This window comes from Cervus elaphus, chromosome 4 (genome assembly GCF_910594005.1).
Source record: "Cervus elaphus chromosome 4, mCerEla1.1, whole genome shotgun sequence".
Taxonomy (NCBI): Eukaryota; Metazoa; Chordata; class Mammalia; order Artiodactyla; family Cervidae; genus Cervus; species Cervus elaphus.
The window spans coordinates 68,068,640-68,085,536 of record NC_057818.1 but is presented as its reverse complement, the minus strand read 5'-3'; positions in this window follow the sequence as shown (position 1 = coordinate 68,085,536).

The following is a 16,897-nucleotide window of genomic DNA, read 5'->3' as shown; positions in this document are numbered from 1 at the left end:
GTATTTGCTGCCACTGAGGAAAGATGACCCCCAAAGGGCTTGACTAGAAAGACGGTGGAGTCAGTATATGTAGGGTAAGGGAGTTAGAGAAGGCGAGGTTCGGAAAAAGAACAAGACCAGCACTTTACAGGAACAGATCACCTTTAATGAGGTGAGAAGGGGCAGCAGTCAGATCAGAGAGCTGCTGCACTAACCCTAGAAAAGAGTGAGTATATATAGGCGTATATGTGGAAATCTACTGCCTTAAGGGGGCCTATCCTTCTCCAAGGTTGTTCGGAGTAGTTATCTCTTAAACAGCTCGGTCAAGGAATTCTGGAGATCAGCCAGAGGCTGGGATCACCTGGGAGCTGGGCATAATCAACCTTAATGTCCATTTTATTCTTCGGGGAGAGAATTCTTTGTTTTGCATAGAATGGTGGGGAGGGCCCAGAGGGGAGTTTTAACTCCAGGCTATTTTGAGCTGTGTAACTTTCCTTCATTCCAGACCCTAAGGGATATATATAAAAAAAGAAAGAGAGGTGGGCGTCATTAATATTCAGGGCTTCTTCATGCTGATAAATGAGGGTCAGGGGGTTGTGGTCTGGGAGGAAGGAAGTCTCAGGCCTGTAGTGTTGATTCTCTGTTTTAGCTGTCAGGGTCTTGAGCAAAAGAACAGTCTTGACTTGGTCTCGCGAAATTGCTTGGATTCGGTCTTGGTCTTGGAGGAATCCCTGGAAAAGATTAAACAAACAAGGCCCAAAGGTGAGTAGGAGGGTGATAAAAATGAATGGTCCGAGAAGGGGTAAAACCCAAGGCATACAGTTCCAATCTGTTAACCATGACTGCCAGGAGATGCTTAATCTCTGGAGGATTCATGAGGTTTGATCTGTAAGTTTTTTTGCAGCTTCTTGGACAATACCTGTAAGAACGCTGCGGCAAGACAAAGAGAGCGTCGGAGTATCAAGAGGCTTTTATTGGGCAATCGCTCCTGGGCAGAGCTCCCAGGCTCGAGCAGGGGGAAAGCGGGAGTCTGCAACCTGCGGGAAGGGGGCACGACACCTATATACCCTGGCGGTTGCAGATGTGGCGGGACCTTTCCATATAGGGTTAGGGTTGGGCTCTAGGGTGCTGGTTGGACTTTCTGGTCTCGTGCCAGTTTTTGATTGGCCGGAGTCTTGGTGCCTTTGTGTCCATCAGTCTGCCTGGCAACGGGCCATTGATTGGTGGATGTCTGTCCCTGGGACTTATCCGGGACTTTCCGGCAGGGGGTTCTCCGTCAGCGTTTTCCGGCTGGCACTTTCCCGCCTGTGGTCAGGGTGACCTTTCATCCTGGCCTTTTTGGTATAGGACAAGGGGCGATGTTTGTCTTCTGGCTACTTCCTGCTGAACGGGGGCGACGTGGGGGTCAGGCCCGGTTGGGACGAAAGGTCAGCTTATGCAGGATTGTGAGGTGGGTCTATGTCTTCTTGATTGAGTTGAGTGTAAGCTGTTAGTATCATGGCCCATCCGGTCGCGGCCTGCGCTATTTCTTGGACCCTGTGAAAAACAAGTTGGAGGAGGTAGGGGCCTATGGTGAGGCTCGTAACCAGCAGGAGTATAGGGCCTAGAAGGGGCAAGAGGTATGGGAGTAAACCACTGAGTCCGGTCCAGAGAGGGCTCTCCTGGAGCTGTCTGCGCCTTTGTTCCAGGTCATCCTGTAGTTCCTTAATCTTAGTCCGGACTATTCCTGAGCGGTTGGCATAGAAACAGCATCTTTCCCATAAGAAAAGGCATGTGCCGCCCTCTTGGGCGGTGAGGAGGTCTAGCCCACGTCTATTTTGGAGGACAACTTCTGCTAGAGAATCTATTTGCCCCTGAAGTTCTAACATGGTGTCAGCCACATGTTGGACATCTGATATGATCTGTTGGGAGAGCTTGGCTTATGTGTGCTGTGAGAGGCCGATCCCTGCTGCCCCTGCCGCTAAGCTGGTGGATAAGCCCAGTCCCACCAGCAGGGGTACCATTTGGATAGCTCGCTTTTTTTTCCCGGCCACATGGTCTAGAGTGGGTGTGGGGACTGGTTCTTTTCCTGATATCAGGTCAATGTCTGGGAGCAGGACTGTGAGTACGCAGGTTCCAGTCCAGTTTGTAGGGAGGAAAGTATAGGCCAGGTTTCCTCCACAGACAAAGACCAGGGGATGAGGGGCGCATATTGAGGTAGTGATGTTCTGTATTGTGGTGCAGCTGGCAAAGTCTCCCACCCCCACGTCTAGAGCTGTCTCATTGTCTGTTATTTGGCCTCTTAGGCAGTATCCTATTGAGGCTTCTATCGGCTGTACCCGCAAGGGTGGTGTCACTTTATACGCTGCTGGGTCTACAGAGGTGTTGACCAGTTGGGAGAGGTTGGCCGGCATGGCTAGCGGGCGAGAGGTTCCAACGGCTAGGCATATCCAGCAATCTTGGGCCCACTCGGGGCTGGACTGATTTAGGGTGTTCCATGTTAGCTGTATTAAGTTTATAGTTGCTGGGTCTAGTTGTAGAGGGCCCTGCCGATCAGGCAGGGCCAGGGGATGGTAATGGACTTTTGGAAAGTAATGGTCCATTACTTCTTGGAGTCTTTGTTGGGCTTGTTCTCTTTGTGCCATATCCTGGACCCCTCCTCCGTCTGAGACGTGTATGGGTGCCTTTAGGTTCCAGCAGACCTCTTTACCTGCCTTATTTGGGCACGCAGGTGATGAAGGGCTTGGGCCCGATGTACCCAGGAAGTGTCCTGTTTGTGTTGCAGTCCAATAAGTCTTATTTTTTGGGCCCCTGCATTGGCGTGCCTGTTCCTTAAGGTAGCATAGAGAGTGGAGAGTTTCCTGGTATTCTAAGCAAGAGCAGTTCTTGAGCTGACCTGGGGGCAGGGGTTCTGGGGTCTGGATGGCTTTAACGCATTGCCATGAATTGGCTTTTCCAATGTGTAAGTATCCATTTGAGGAAGACTCGTATCCCGACCCTATAAAGTTGTAAGCCATTTTGTCCCCGCAGTTGACTGATTGGACGTGTCTGACCCTTCCCTTGGGATATTGGGAGAGAGTCCCCCTGGCGCAGTCGCAAGGCTTTCCCATTTGCCTGGCCAGGATTTGCCTCGCCTTAGTCGGGTCATCTAATCCCCCGTAGGTCTGACCGAGGAGAACAAGCAATAGGAGGGTACCTGTCATTCTTTGGCCGCTGGTGGGAAGGGGGTCTGGGAGATTTTTAGTTTTGTGGGCCCTGTTAGAGAGGACTGGTGTGTGTGTCCTGGCGAAGCCTTTGGACCCGAGTCTAAGCCTGGATCTCTTTCTGGAAGGCCTGGGGGGGCTCGTTTGAGCCTGGTCACGTGGTACCAGGGTTCGAGGCCTGAGAGCTTGGCTGCAGTGGGGGTGGTCAGGACTACTGTGTAAGGACCCGTCCAATGAGGTTGGAGGGGCCCGGGAGACAGGGTCCTGAGTAGCACCTGGTCCCCAGGCGACAGCGGTCTGATGGAACTGTCACCTTCTCCAGGTTGTGGCAGGACCCGATCTGTGTGTTCCCTGAGTAAGGCACGCAGGCGGGTGAAGAGGGGCAGATAATTGGCCAGGGGAGGTGGTTTCTCTGGGGGCAGATGGGTCAGCAGGTAGGGCCTGCCGTACAGCAGTTCGAAGGGGGTCAAACCTGTCTTTGAGTGTGGTATTGTGCGGATGTGGGTGAGAGCCAAGGGGAGGAGGTCGACCCGGGAGAGCCGCACTTCTGAGGCGAGCTTGGCGAGGTGGGCCTTGAGGACCCCGTTGGCCTGTTCTACCTTACCCGATGACTGGGGTCGGTACGGGATGTGAAGATGCCAGGTGATGTTGAGGGCTGCAGCTACCTGCTGGGTTATCTGCGAAACAAAAGCAGGTCCGTTATCGGATTGGAGGGAGCTAGGGAGTCCGAACCGGGGGATGATGTGTTTGACCAGCATTTCAGATACTATTGCGGCCGTTTCGCAGGAGGTGGGGAAGGCCTCGACCCATCCTGAGAATGTGTCCAAGAGTACCAGCAGATAACGATAAGCCTGGTGTCTGGGCATGTGAGTGAAGTCCACCTGCCAATCTTGATCGGGCAGATGTCCTCTCAGCTGGTGGGTTTCCTGGGGGGGCCGGAGCCCTCCTTGAGGAGAGATCGTTGTGCAGGTCAGACAGGAGCGATGTACGGTCTGGATGGCCTGTCTAAGGTGAAGAGGGGAGAAGAGCGGGCTAAGGAAAGTTAAGAGAGCTCGTGGTGCGATATGGAGGGTGTCATGGATCTGCTTTATGATGGTGATGGCTTGTTGTTTAGGGAGGACCAGTTTTTCATGTAGGGTGATCCATCTGGAAGGATGTGTTTGTGTCCCCTCCTGGGCGAGTAGAGCTCTGATTTCTGCCTTGGTGTATTTAGGGGTAAAGGAAGTTTCCAGGACCAGTAGAGGGACTGCCTCTTGCTGCAGGGCGGCTTGCCAGGCCACTTGGTCAGCCAAATTATTACCCTGGGCTATTTCATTGCGAGCTGCCTGGTGTCCCCGGCAATGTAAGATGGCTACTTCTTTTGGCAGGGGGATGGTCTCCAGTAGTCTGGTAATATGGGAGGAATTACATATTGGGGAGCCCTTAGTTGTGAGAAAGCCTCTCTCTTTCCAGATTGCTGCGTGTGAGTGGGCGATTAGGAAAGCGTACTTAGAGTCTGTGTAGATATTGGCCCTTTTGTTTCTTGCTAGGTGTAGGGCTCGGGTCAATGCATGCAGTTCTGCCTTTTGGGAAGTTGTTCCTAGTGGGAGGGGTTGGGCCTCAAGGACTTTCTGTAGGGTGACTACAGCGTAGGCCGCTGCCCGGCGCCCATCTGGGTCCTTTTTGGAACTCCCGTCGACAAACGTGGTTATATTGGGATCCGGCAGTGACTCTGCAAAGAGGTTTGGAGGTGGCTGTGTCAGAGAGTCCAAGATCTCGGTACACTGGTGAGCAGGGACTCTTGAGGAAATCGGGAGAGAGGGAAGCACAGACAGTGGGTTCAGCTGGGAACTACGTCCCACGGTGACCTGCGGGTTGTCTAGGAATATTAAGTGGAACTGCTGTAGTCTGGAGTCACTGAGGCCAGAGAGGAATCTGGAAGCCAAGAGGTCACTGAGGCGGTGAGGGGAGAAAATGGTTAGAGGTTGATTTTGAAGTAACTTTTTTGCGTCCATGTAAACCGCTGCTGCCACTGCCAGTGCCCGTAGGCAGGGGAACCATCCCCTGGCAGTGGGGTCTAGTTGTTTGGAGATGAAGGCGACAGGCAGCAACTCAGAGCCCACCGGCTGTACCAGGGCCCCAAAGGCTATTCCCCCCTTTTCGTCAGTATAGAGATGATATGGGTAGTCTGGATTAGGCAGGGAGAGGGGAGCGGCAGATGTCAGGGCGGACTGTAACGTGAGAAAGGCTCGGGTGACCTTGTTCTGTGAAGAGAGTGGCCTCTGTGGGGTTTCCTGTGCCGCTGTATAGAGGGGTCTGGCCAGTGTTTGGATTAGGCAGGGAGAGGGGAGCGGCAGATGTCAGGGCGGACTGCAACGTGAGGAAGGCTCGGGTGACCTCGTCTTGTGAGGAGAGTGGCCCCTGTGGGGTTTCCTGTGCCGCTGTATAGAGGGGTCTTGCCAGCGAGGCATAGTTGGGAATCCAATGGTGGAAGAATCCCGCCAGGCCCAGGAAAGACAGGATTTGGTCTCCGTTAGTTGGAGACTGGATAGACCGGAGGAGTTGGCAACGGTCGGTTGTAAGGGCCTTGGTGGTGGGGGTAATTTGTAATCCCAGGTAAGTAACTGAGGACTGGGTGAGTTGGGCCTTTGACTGTGAGGCCTGGTATCCTTTGGAGGCCAGGAAGTTAAGGAGAGCTGTGGTGTGTTGTTTTGAGAGATCTTTGGAAGGGCTACATAGTAAGAGGTCATCTACATATTGGAGCAGGGTACTAGGGCTAAGAGGGCCAGGTCCCGGGCCAGGGCCTGGCTGAAGTAATGAGGGCTATCTCGAAACCCCTGAGACAGGACCGTCCACGTGAGTTGAGTGGCCTGTCTGGTGTCAGGATCAGTCCAGGTGAAGGTGAACAGAAACTGACAGTCGGGTGGATTGGGATGGAAAAGAATGCATCTTTGAGATCGATTACCGTGAAGTGGGTGGTGTCCATGGGTATTTGGGACAATAAAGTATAGGGGTTGGGGACCAGCGGGTGTGTAGGGACAACGGCCTCGTTGATAAGCTGGAGGTCTTGGACTAGTCGGTAGGCTCCTGAGGCCTTATGGACCGGAAGGATGGGGGTATTACATGGGGACGAGGTGGGGACCAGTAGGCCCTGTCCCAGGAGGCGGTCAATGATTGGCTTAAGCCCTCGAAGGTTGGGCTGGGACAGGGGGAACTGGGCCCGAGCCGGAAAACAGGTGGGGTCTTTTAGGTGGATGAGGACTGGGGGTTGGTGTTGGGCAATTGTTGGGATCTCGGTGTCCCAAACCTGGGGATCTATCTGGGAGCTAGAGGACCCGGTGAGTAGCAGTAGGAATCTGCCTGTGGAAGGGAAAGGCCCTGGGGCTAGGTGAAGTGTGGCCTTGAGTTTTGTTAGAATATCTCTTCCTAGCAGAGGGGTCGGGCAGGAGGGAATAACTAGAAAGGAGTGGGTGAATAGGCAATTGTCTAATTGGCAGTTTAAGGGCTTGGTCTCTAAAGGCTGTGACGGCTGGCCGTCAATTCCCATTACCGAGACCTGGGAAGGACGCAAGGTGCCTCCAAAAGAGGAAAGGACCGAATAGGTAGCCCCCGTGTCAACCAAGAAGTCGATCGACGTACCCACTACCTGGAGCATTACCCTGGGCTCGGCTTGGGTTATCGGGGTTCCCGAGTCTGGGCGGCTTCAGTCTTCATCGAAGGTCAGCAGTTGTAGGGTGGGGTCTGGGCTTGGAGTCATCCTGGGTCGCTCTGGTCCCTTACCCCATGGGGTCAGGGCCCGAGAGGCCGAGGGACAGTCACTTGCCCAGTGCCCACATTGCCTGCACTTTGGGCAGGGCCTTGTGGGCGGTCTTGGGTTAGGACACATTTTGGCCCAGTGTCCCTCTTTGCCGCATTTGAAGCAGGCCCCCGGTGGGGGTTTTTGTGGGCCCGAGCCCGTTGCTGGCTGCAGGGCTGCTATCAGAGCCTGGGTTTGTTGGTTGAGGAGGCTGGCCTGGAGTTTGGCCTTTTGTCTCAGTCTGGCTTTACAACTAGCCTCTGCAGTCTCTTCCCGGGCATTGTAAACTTTAAAGGCCATTTTTACCAGGTCTTGTATGGGAGTCTGAGGGCCGCCCTCAGCCTTGGCCAGTTTTTTTCGGATGTCGGGGGCGGATTGAGAGATAAAACAATTGGCCAGAGTGACTGCTCCGGCTGGGGAGTCTGGAGCCAGTCGGGTATATTGGATAAGGGCCTCTGTCAGCCTATTTAAGAACATAGCGGGGTTTTCGTCAGGGCCCTGGGTGATCTCATCCAGCTTGAGGAAGTTGACCACTTTATTAGAAGTGGCTTCCATGCCACCCAGGAGGCACTCTACCATATATCTGACCCTGAGTTCGCCTCCCCCAGTTTCCTGATAGTCCCAGTTAGGGTCTGTGTCTGGGACTGCCTGGGCCCCTGGGGGGCGCTCCAGAGAGGGGTTAGCGAAGTGTCTCTGGTCGGCCTGGGTCTTAGCAGCTGTCCAGATGGCTTGTCGCTCTTCTGGGGTGGTGGTGGAACCTAAGACCACATAGATATCTTTCCAGGTTAAGGCGTATGAGCAGGTCAGTTGGGTGAACTGCTTGATGTAGTGGGTAGGGTTGGATGAGAATGACCCAAGCTTGGCCTCAATTTGAGACAGGTCTTGGAGGGAGAAGGGGACTTGGACCTGTGCCAAGCCCTAGGCTCCGGCTACTTGTCTCAGAGGGAGTAGGGGGGCCAGGGCACAGGGAAAAGAATCTCAGGACGGCTGTCTGTGGGACTGTGTGTGTGAGCTGACCGGTGATGGGGAGGGTGTTAGGGGAGGTAATGGAGGATAGAGAATGGGAGTAGGAGGGAGGTGTATAGTTTCAGTTGGTTGTGTATCGATTGAGGAAGTGTGGGGAGGTGTTGTTGGGGCAGTTAGGGAAGTGGGAGTGGGGGAGGGAGCTGCTGGAGTCGGTTTTGTATCGATTGAGGAAGTGTGGGGAGGTGTTGTTGAGGCAGCTAGGGGAGTGGGAGTGGGGGAGGGAGCTGCTGGAGTCAGAGGAACATAGGGCGGCGGGGGGCGGGGGGGGCAACCAGGTCTTCTGGGGGAATAGAGAAGGCAGAGGACTCAGGGCCTGGCGATTCTTCGGGGGGGGGGAGGGTCTGGATTTGGGCAGGTGGGCTGTTTAGGAGCCATGGTGAGCATAATTTGGGTCGGGGAGCAGGTTGTGCAAAGGGTAGGGTGGGAGCGCAGTGTCCAGAAAGCCTGTACGTAGGGGACCTCGGACCATTTTCCCGTTCTCTGACAGTAATTATCTAGATCACAGAGGACATCAAAGTCTATCATCCCTGTGGGGGACCAATGGGAATCATTGTCTAGGGGGTATTGAGGCCAAGCCTCTGAGCACAAAAAAGTGAGCCGTTTTGGCCGGACGTAGCCCATTAACCTCAGATTTTTTAGGTTGGGTAGCAGGCATTCTAGTGGAGTAGACAAATTGGACTTGGGTTTGGAGGCCGCGGACCCCATGGCGACCACGTGGGGCTAGCCTCTATTGTCCGGGCGTCCCCGGGCGAACAGAGGCAGCCGGATCGGAGGTCTTGAGAGAGAGAGAGACTGGGGGCTAGCCTCTATTGTCCAGGCGTCCCCAGGCAAACAGAGGCAGCCAGATTGGAGGTCTCGAGAGAGACTGGGGGTTACTCAGCCAATTAGGACGTCTCTGGCACGAGCTGACAACCGGGAGGAGGCACAGCTGCCGGATAAGGGCCCGATAAGCGCGCACCGGTTATCTGGCCCTAGGAAGTGGTCGCCCAGGGTGGCGGGACCCAAAGCCGGAGGGACTTACCCCATCGTCTGCCGTCCGGGAGGTTGGTCCGTGGCTGAGGTGTGTATGGCCGCGGCGGTGGAACTCGAGGGGGCCCGCACGGCGTGAGCCGGGGCCCTCACCTTGAGCCCCACGTTGGGCGCCAAATGTAAGAACGCCGCGGCAAGACAAAGAGAGCGTCGGAGTATCAAGAGGCTTTTGTTGGGCAATCGCTCCCAGGCAGAGCTCCCAGGCGCGAGCAGGGGGAAAGCAGGAGTCTGCAGCCTGCGGGAAGGGGGGGGCGACACCTATATACCCTGGCAGCTACGGACTTGGCGGGACCTTTCCATATACGGTTAGGGTCGGGCTCTAGGGTGCTGGTTGGACTTTCTGGTCTCGTGCCAGTTTTTGATTGGCCGGAGTCTTGGCTCCTTTGTGTCCATCAGTCTGCCTGGCAACAGGCCATTGATTGGTGGATGTCTGTCCCTGGGACTTATCCGGGACTTTCCGGCGGGGGCTTCTCTGTCAGCATTTTCCGGCTGGCGCTTTCCCGCCTGTGGTCAGCGTGACCTTTCAATACCCAACTGGTTGGCCTAGAAACAGCAGGATTCGTCTAGAAAAAGGCACAGACCTCCCTTCTCTGCAGTGAGTGGATCTAATCCCCTTCTATTTTGTAATATGGTGGCCACCAAGGAATCAAAATTGATTTTGGATAGTTATTAGGCCTTGAGCTATTTCCTGGAGGCTGCCTGATAGGTCTTTAGATAGTGTCTGGTAGTTTTGGATGGAGTTGGTTAAGCTGGCGGTTCCTGTTCCAATTCCAGTCGCTGTTCTTTGTCCTACTAAGAGGAGAATGAAATGAACGGCTTGTTTTATTCACTTGTGGATGAGAGGAATAGGCAAGGGTTGATCTTTGGGGGCTATTAAAATGTTTGGACTGGAGTATACCAGGGTGCAGGTCCCGGTCCAGTTAGTAGGTGGACAGAGGTATGTAGACATCCCACACAGGAAAAATAGGCCAGGTGTCGTAATATAGCAGCTGAAGTCAATGGCGAAGAGAAGTCAAGGGGGTTTTGATCGTTCAAGGATGCTCAGAGACCCCACTAAGGTGGCCCCAACGATGGGAGAGATGGAGGAATATGCTGAGGGAAACCGCCCTGTAAAGGTTAAAGAGTGTCCTGTAGGACCAGAAACATTATATATAGCCTTTCTAGTTGCAAAGAGTAAGGTGGAGGTATGGTTGCACATGGAGCTTGGGATTGTGCCCATGGGTTGGTCATATGAACTGTTTTGGGAATTTCTGGATATGCAAAAAGGAGCTGGTTGTAACAGTGTTACTCTCTGGGTGATAGGGCCTCCTATTGGAGGTTTTCCGTTGAAGGAGGGAAGTTCAGTGAGTAAAGATTCTAAGTGAAGTGAAATCGCTCAGTCGTATCCGACTCTTTTCGACCCCATGGATGAAGGAGCCTGCACCAGGCTCCTCCGTCCGTGGGATTTTCTAGGCAAGAGTACTGGAGTGGGTTGCCATTTCCTTCTCCGGGGCATCTTCCCAACCCAGGGATCGAACCCAGGTCTCCCGCATTGTAGACAGACGCTTTACCATCTGAGCCAGATTCTAAGAGTATGTCTGAATTTCAAATTTGGTCACTAGTGTGAAGATATTTAAGATATGAGATGACTAAAGGCTCCCCATGGTATGAGTGGTGTAGGGACATGTTACCTGTGGTCCAGTCGAGGATGGATGTGGGAAGGGCTGAATCTCCCAGAGGAGTTACAGATAGATATATCCAGCAGTCTTTAGCCAATTGTGTGTTGGAAGCATTGAGAAGGGTATGGGTTAAATTAAGGGTCTGGAATAGATAGTTGAGGTTAGGATTTTGAAGGAGTTCATGGGTCAGAGGAAGAAGGGAGGATAAGAAGATGTTAAACAACATTTGGGAAAGTGAGTATAAGATAGATTACTATGAAAAAGCTGAGCGCCAAAGAATGGATGGTTTTGAACTGTGGTGTTGGAGAAGACTCCTGAGAGTCCCTTGGACTGCAAGGAATCCAACCAGTCCATCCTAAAAGAGATCAGTCCTGGTGTTCATTGGAAGGACTGATGATGAAGCTGAAACTCCAATACTTTAGCCACCTGTTGCGAAGAGCTGACTCTTTGGAAAAGACCCTGATGCTGGGAAAGATTGAGGGCAGGAGGAGAAGGGGGCGACAGAGGATGAGATGGTTGGATGACATCATCGACTTGATGGACATGGGTTTGGGTGTACTTCGGGAGTTGGTCATGGACAGGGAGGCCTGGCGTGCTGCGGTTCATGGGGTCGCAAAGAGTCGGACACGACTGAGCTACTGAACTGAACTGAACTATGGAAAAGAATTGGATTTCAAGGGGTAAAAGTTATAAGAGGTCCCCTGCAGCCACAGGGTGAAGATGTAATCTTTAACGTGTTCAAACGTCGATCCTTGAGGACTCGAGACCCAGATATCTGCCAGAAGTTGTTCCAGGAATAATTGCAGCCGTGAAACCAACAGGCTCATCCATCGCCAGTTGGGGCCAGTGGAAGCCGTGCGAACTTTAGAGTTGTAGGGCCTGTGTGAGAAACTTGGTAACCATTAATCTGGCAAGCATTTTCATCATTGGGCTTCATAACCTTTTTTAACTGAGTGATGTATACCCAAGGCGTGATTTCTTTTAATTTTGCAGTGGTAGGGGTCAGCAGAATTACCGTGTAGGGACCTTGCCATTTTGGGGTTAGATCTGAGTGGGACTGAGTTGTCATATAAACTCTGTCTCCTATTTGAAGGGATGGGTATGGAAGATTGGGATGTGGTTGAGGAAGTCATCCATATGTTGCCAAAGGGCATCTCGTATCTGGGCAAGTAAAGGAAAAGGAAGGTGGGATGGCAGTTTGGGACTGTCCTGGGAAGGGGGAAGACCCAAAGGTATTATGGGCCTCCCATACATGGCCTCGAATGGACTGATATTTAAGGGTGTTTTTTTGGTAAGGCCTGGACCTTTAATCGGGCTAAAGGGAGGAGTTTAGTACAGTCTTGATGAAATTCTATTGTTAATTTGGTAAGAGTTCTTTTAGGACTCAGCTCTCTCAATCTTACCGGACGACCAGGGATGATAAGGAATGTGAAACCTCTAAGGAACTTGAAGGGCTTGTGCAATATTTTGGTTGATTTGGGATGTGAACTGGGGCCCATTGTCAGACTGGAGGGAGGAAGGCATTCCAAACCTGGGGAGGATTTCAGTAAGAATAAGGTGAGCCACAGTAGGGGCTCGTTTGTTAGTAGTCGGGAAAACCTCAATCCATCCAGAAAATGTATCTATGAAGACTAGGAGAAATTTAACCCTTTTTATGGGTGGCATGTGGGTGAAACCTGAGTTAGGAATCCCCTCTCCCTCCAGATTGTAATGTTAGAATGTAATATGTTATAGACATACTTGGAGTCAGTGTAAATGTTTATCTTTTGGTCTTTGGCTAGGATCAAAGCTTGTGTAAGAGCTATCAGTTCAGCCTGCTGTGAGGATGTGTGAGCCGGGAGTGTGGCTGACTTGATGAGGCAAGGGGGGATTGTCGGGCTGTCCCTGAACTATAGTGTATCCAGCCCCGAATGGGGCTTGTTTCTGGGCACTGCCCTCTGTGAACCAGGATGAGACTGTGGGGTCAGTAAGGGGCTGATCAGTTATATGTTCAAAGGGATTAAGTGTCACACAGTCATGAGATAGGTGTCCTGCTTCTGGATCTGGTGTAGGGAGTAAGCTAGCAGGATTAAGAGGTTTACAAGGCATAAAAGAAAGGGATGGGTCAAGGAGGTGTGCCTGGAGGATTTGTAGTTGAGCAGGAGGCAGAGAAAGGAAAGCCCGATTAGAGTAAATCTTTGAAGGAACGAGGTGAGCATACATTTAGAGGAGCATTTCCGGTTAGTTTTTGGGCTTCAGGTATTAAGAGGGTGGCTGCAGCTAAGGCCTGGAGACAAGGTGGCCATCCGAGCATGATGGGATCGAGTTGTTTAGATAAGTAAGCTAGAGGCCCCCTTGCCCCCCCCCCCCCCCCTTTTGGCACAGAATCCCTAAGGCATGTCCTTGTCGAGAATGTAGAAAAAGGAAAAAAGGCTTGGTGTAATCAGGTAAGTAAAGAGAAGGGGCCTGTAGTAAATGTTTGATGAGAGTTGGTATGGGGGTGTGGAGAGAGGTGGGGGCCAACAAAGGTCCATCTAAGTTTCCTCGAGTAGCTTGGTAGAGAGGTTTTGTGTGGAGGGCAAAATTTGGGACCCATATTCAGAAGTTTAATAGACCTAATAGAGAAGAAAGTTCCTTCTTGGTTTGGGGCCTGCGGGTCTGTGTCAAGGCTCGAAGTCTTTGAGCAGGATTATTTTGGATATGGGAGTGAGAAGCAATCCCATGTAACTGACAGTGGTAGAAGCAATTTATGCTTTGGAGAGACTCTCTAGCCCCAGTTGCCTAGGGCATTTAATACTGTCGCAGTGTGGACTAGGCAGTTACAATGAGAGGAACAATAAATCATCTACATGTTGGAGTAAGGTAGTAGAGCCTGAGTCTAAAGTCTGTAGGTCTCTTTGGAGGGCTTGACCAAAAAAATGAGGGCTATCTCTAAATCCTTGTGGTAAAACAGTCCAAGTTAATTGTTGAGATTGATATGTGTCTGGGTCCGTCCAGGTAAAGGCAAATAGGGGCTGTGAGAAGTGGTGTAGAGCTATAGTAAAGAAAGCATCTTTGAGGTCCAGTACTGTGAAGTAGTGTGTCAGGGGAATATGTGAGAGAAGGATGTAGGGATTAGTGACCACGGGGTGTATGGTATTATGGCCTCATTGATCTTGGGAAGATCTTGAACTAGACCCCAGGAGTGGGGTCCCTCTTTGACTGCCAGTATAGGAGTATTATAAGAACAGATAGGCCTCAAAAGGCTGGCTTTGAGCAGTCGGGAGACTTGGTTTAAGTCTTTGTCTGGATTTTGTGGGCAGGGTATACTGAGTTTGGGTTATGACCTGAGAGGGATTTTAAGAAAGACCTGCATGGGGGAATGGTGTTGGGCTACTGATGGGGCTTCGGTGTCCCAGACCTGAGGATCTATCGGGGGAAGGTCATGGGGCAGGTTTTGGGAGTGAGGGCTGGCCACAGGTTCGGGTGTCATTTGGATGCAAAGAAGTGATATGGGATCTAAGAATGGGAGGTTTATAGAAGTTTGTAGCTTAGCCAGAAGATCACGTCCCATCAATGTCATTGGGCATTGAGGAACTACTATAAAAGAATGTGTTAGTGTTGTTTTGCCAAAGGAACAAAGAGGAGGGGTTATTTTGGGATAAAAAGGGATGCCTGAGGCCCCTTCAATGGCCACTTCTGAAGGTTGGAGAGGGCCCCAAAAGGAGGTTAAAAGTGAAAAGGCCGCTCCAATGTCTGTTAGGAATGAGACTTTGTGTTCGGCCACTGTGCCAATTACCCAAAGCTCTGAGTTCATCTGTATGGGGACTTGAGGTCTGGAGCTTGGGTTCCATCACTGGAATAACTCAGGCACAATTGGATCGTCTCTCACCTCATCTGAGGAACCATGGTCTGGGTGCCAGGGCCCCCCTGAATCTGGTTCCCAGCCCATTGTTGTTGGGCCTGGGGTGGACCCTGAGGTTTGATGGGTAGTGTCTGAGGACAATCCTTTTCCAGTGCCCCCATTGTTTGCAGGTGGGGCAGGGTTTGGTGGGTGGCCGGAGGTTTGGGCAGGACTTAGCCCAGTGTCCCGTTTGGTTACATCTGAAGCAGGGGCCTGGAGAGTTAGGTCCCATACGGGTGGGCCAAGGTTGATGGGCCAAAGGGGTTGAATTTTTTTCTCGACTAGCTGCAGCGAATAAAGCATATTTGGCCTTTCTTTCCTTTTCTTTTTTCGCTTCTTCCTCCCCATCGTTGAAAACTTTAAAGGCTGTTTCTAGGAGATCTCGCTGAGGGGTTTCGTGGCCCTTCTCTAACTGGCATAGTTTTTGGCGAATATTGGGGGCTGACTGGCTTATGAACTGGACGTGTAGGTACAGAAGTCCAGCAGGGGTGGAAATATCTAGATTAGTGTATTTTTGGACTGCCTCAGTAAGCCGTGAAAGAAAAAAGGCAGGATTTCCATCTTTTTCTCGAGTCACTTCCCTAATCTTATCGTAGTTAACATGAATGTGAGAGATTTTTAGCATTCCTTCTAGTAAACAAGTGATCATGTGATGTAGGTACTGGATGCTGGCATCGCCTGCTTGATATGTCTACTGTGGCTCAGTTAAAGGGACTGCATCATCAGCCACCAGATTAGTCCTATCTTGGTTATGGAGCTGATCAGCATGAGTCTGGGCTGCCTGCCAGATCGGTTCCTTTTCATCGGGGTTAAAGTGGCGTTTAGGATGTAATAAAGATCATTCCAGGTTAAATGAAATGCTTGGGTAAGGCTGGGGAATTCCTTCCTATATTTAGTAGGATTTTCTGAAAAGGATCCCAATTTTTCTTCAGTTTGGCTCATATCAGTAATTGAGAAAGGCACATGAACCCGTATAGGGCCGTCAAGTTCTGCTAACTCTCTGAGAGGAAAACTGTTTGCTTTGGGTCCTGGCCGATGGAAGGGGGGTTGGAAATCTCTTTTGGGGTTTCGGAGTCATCGCTTCCTGTTTTGGAGGAGGAAGGGCTAGGGTGGGGTCTTGTCTCTGGAAGCCTCATCTCTAGGGCGGTAGGGAGGAGGCTCATCTGCTGGATCAAAATCGGGGGCTGAGGGTTTAGTGGGCCTTTTGGGGGCTTTAGATTTAGATTTTTTTGTAGTGGAGGGGGAGAGAGAGCAGAGGAGGATTTGATAGGTAGAACAGTCCTTGTAGAGAGAAGGATGGCTTTTAAGGTCCCAGAAAGCTTGAATATAGGAGACCTCCAACCATTTGCCATTCCATTTGAAGAAGTTTGTGAAATCTGATAAAATATTGAAATTGAAAGTCCCGAGCTCAGGCCAGCAGTTTTGGTTATCCAGTTTGTGTTGAGGCAAAATTTGAGTGCAAAGTGACTCGAGCTTATGAACCTTGAGATCGGTCAAGAGTGGAGGTTTGAGGTTTTGTTTCACGCAGGCCGAGGGAGAGTCCTGCGGGACGGATTGGCTTGACCCCATAGCAAATGGCTAGCGACTACCCGGTCGAGAAAAAAAGTCGTCATCTAATCTTTTGACTGGGCAAAGAGAGACTCTGAAGGAGGGAGGGGCGTCCCCCAAGTACCTCCCCCAGAGGGCCTTTTGACCAGAGGGTTCCCCAGGAACCCGGAAAGAACGATAGTCTATGGCGCCCTAGAGTACCGTCCGAACTTCCCTGGGCTATTGGGTCAGGTGAGGATTCGTGGCAGATGGAGGGAGGTCTAATGGCAAAGGCCTCTGTCCTGGGGTTGGTCAGTCTCACGGAAAAGAAAGTGTAGAGGAAAGAGGAAAAGAGAGAGAGAGACAAATATTCCTTGGGGGACATGGAAAACCCAATAAAGCCCTTACACAGGACTTGTACCACTCACGAAGGCGCAGGGTGTCCTCTCGAGGAGGTCTTGAAAGCCTGGGCAGGAAAGTGAGCTTGGCAGGCTTCCATGCTCTGAAGAGGTGGAGAACGAGAAGGAACCTCAGCCTCCTGGGTTTCGGCACCAAATATGTAGGGTAAGGGAGTTAAACACGAGGTTCAGAAGAAGAACGAGACCAGCACTTTACAGAAACAGATCACCTTTAATGAGGCAAGAAGGGGCAGCAGTCAGATCAGTGAGCTGCTACACTAACCCTAGAAAAGAGTGAGTATATATAGGCATATATGTGGAAATCTATTGTCTTAAGGGGGCCTGTCCTTCTCTGAGGTTGTTTGGAGTAGTTATCTCTTAAACAGCTCGGTCAAGGAATTCTGGAGATCAGCCAGAGCCTGGGACTGCCTGGGAGCTGGGCATAATCAACCTTAATATCC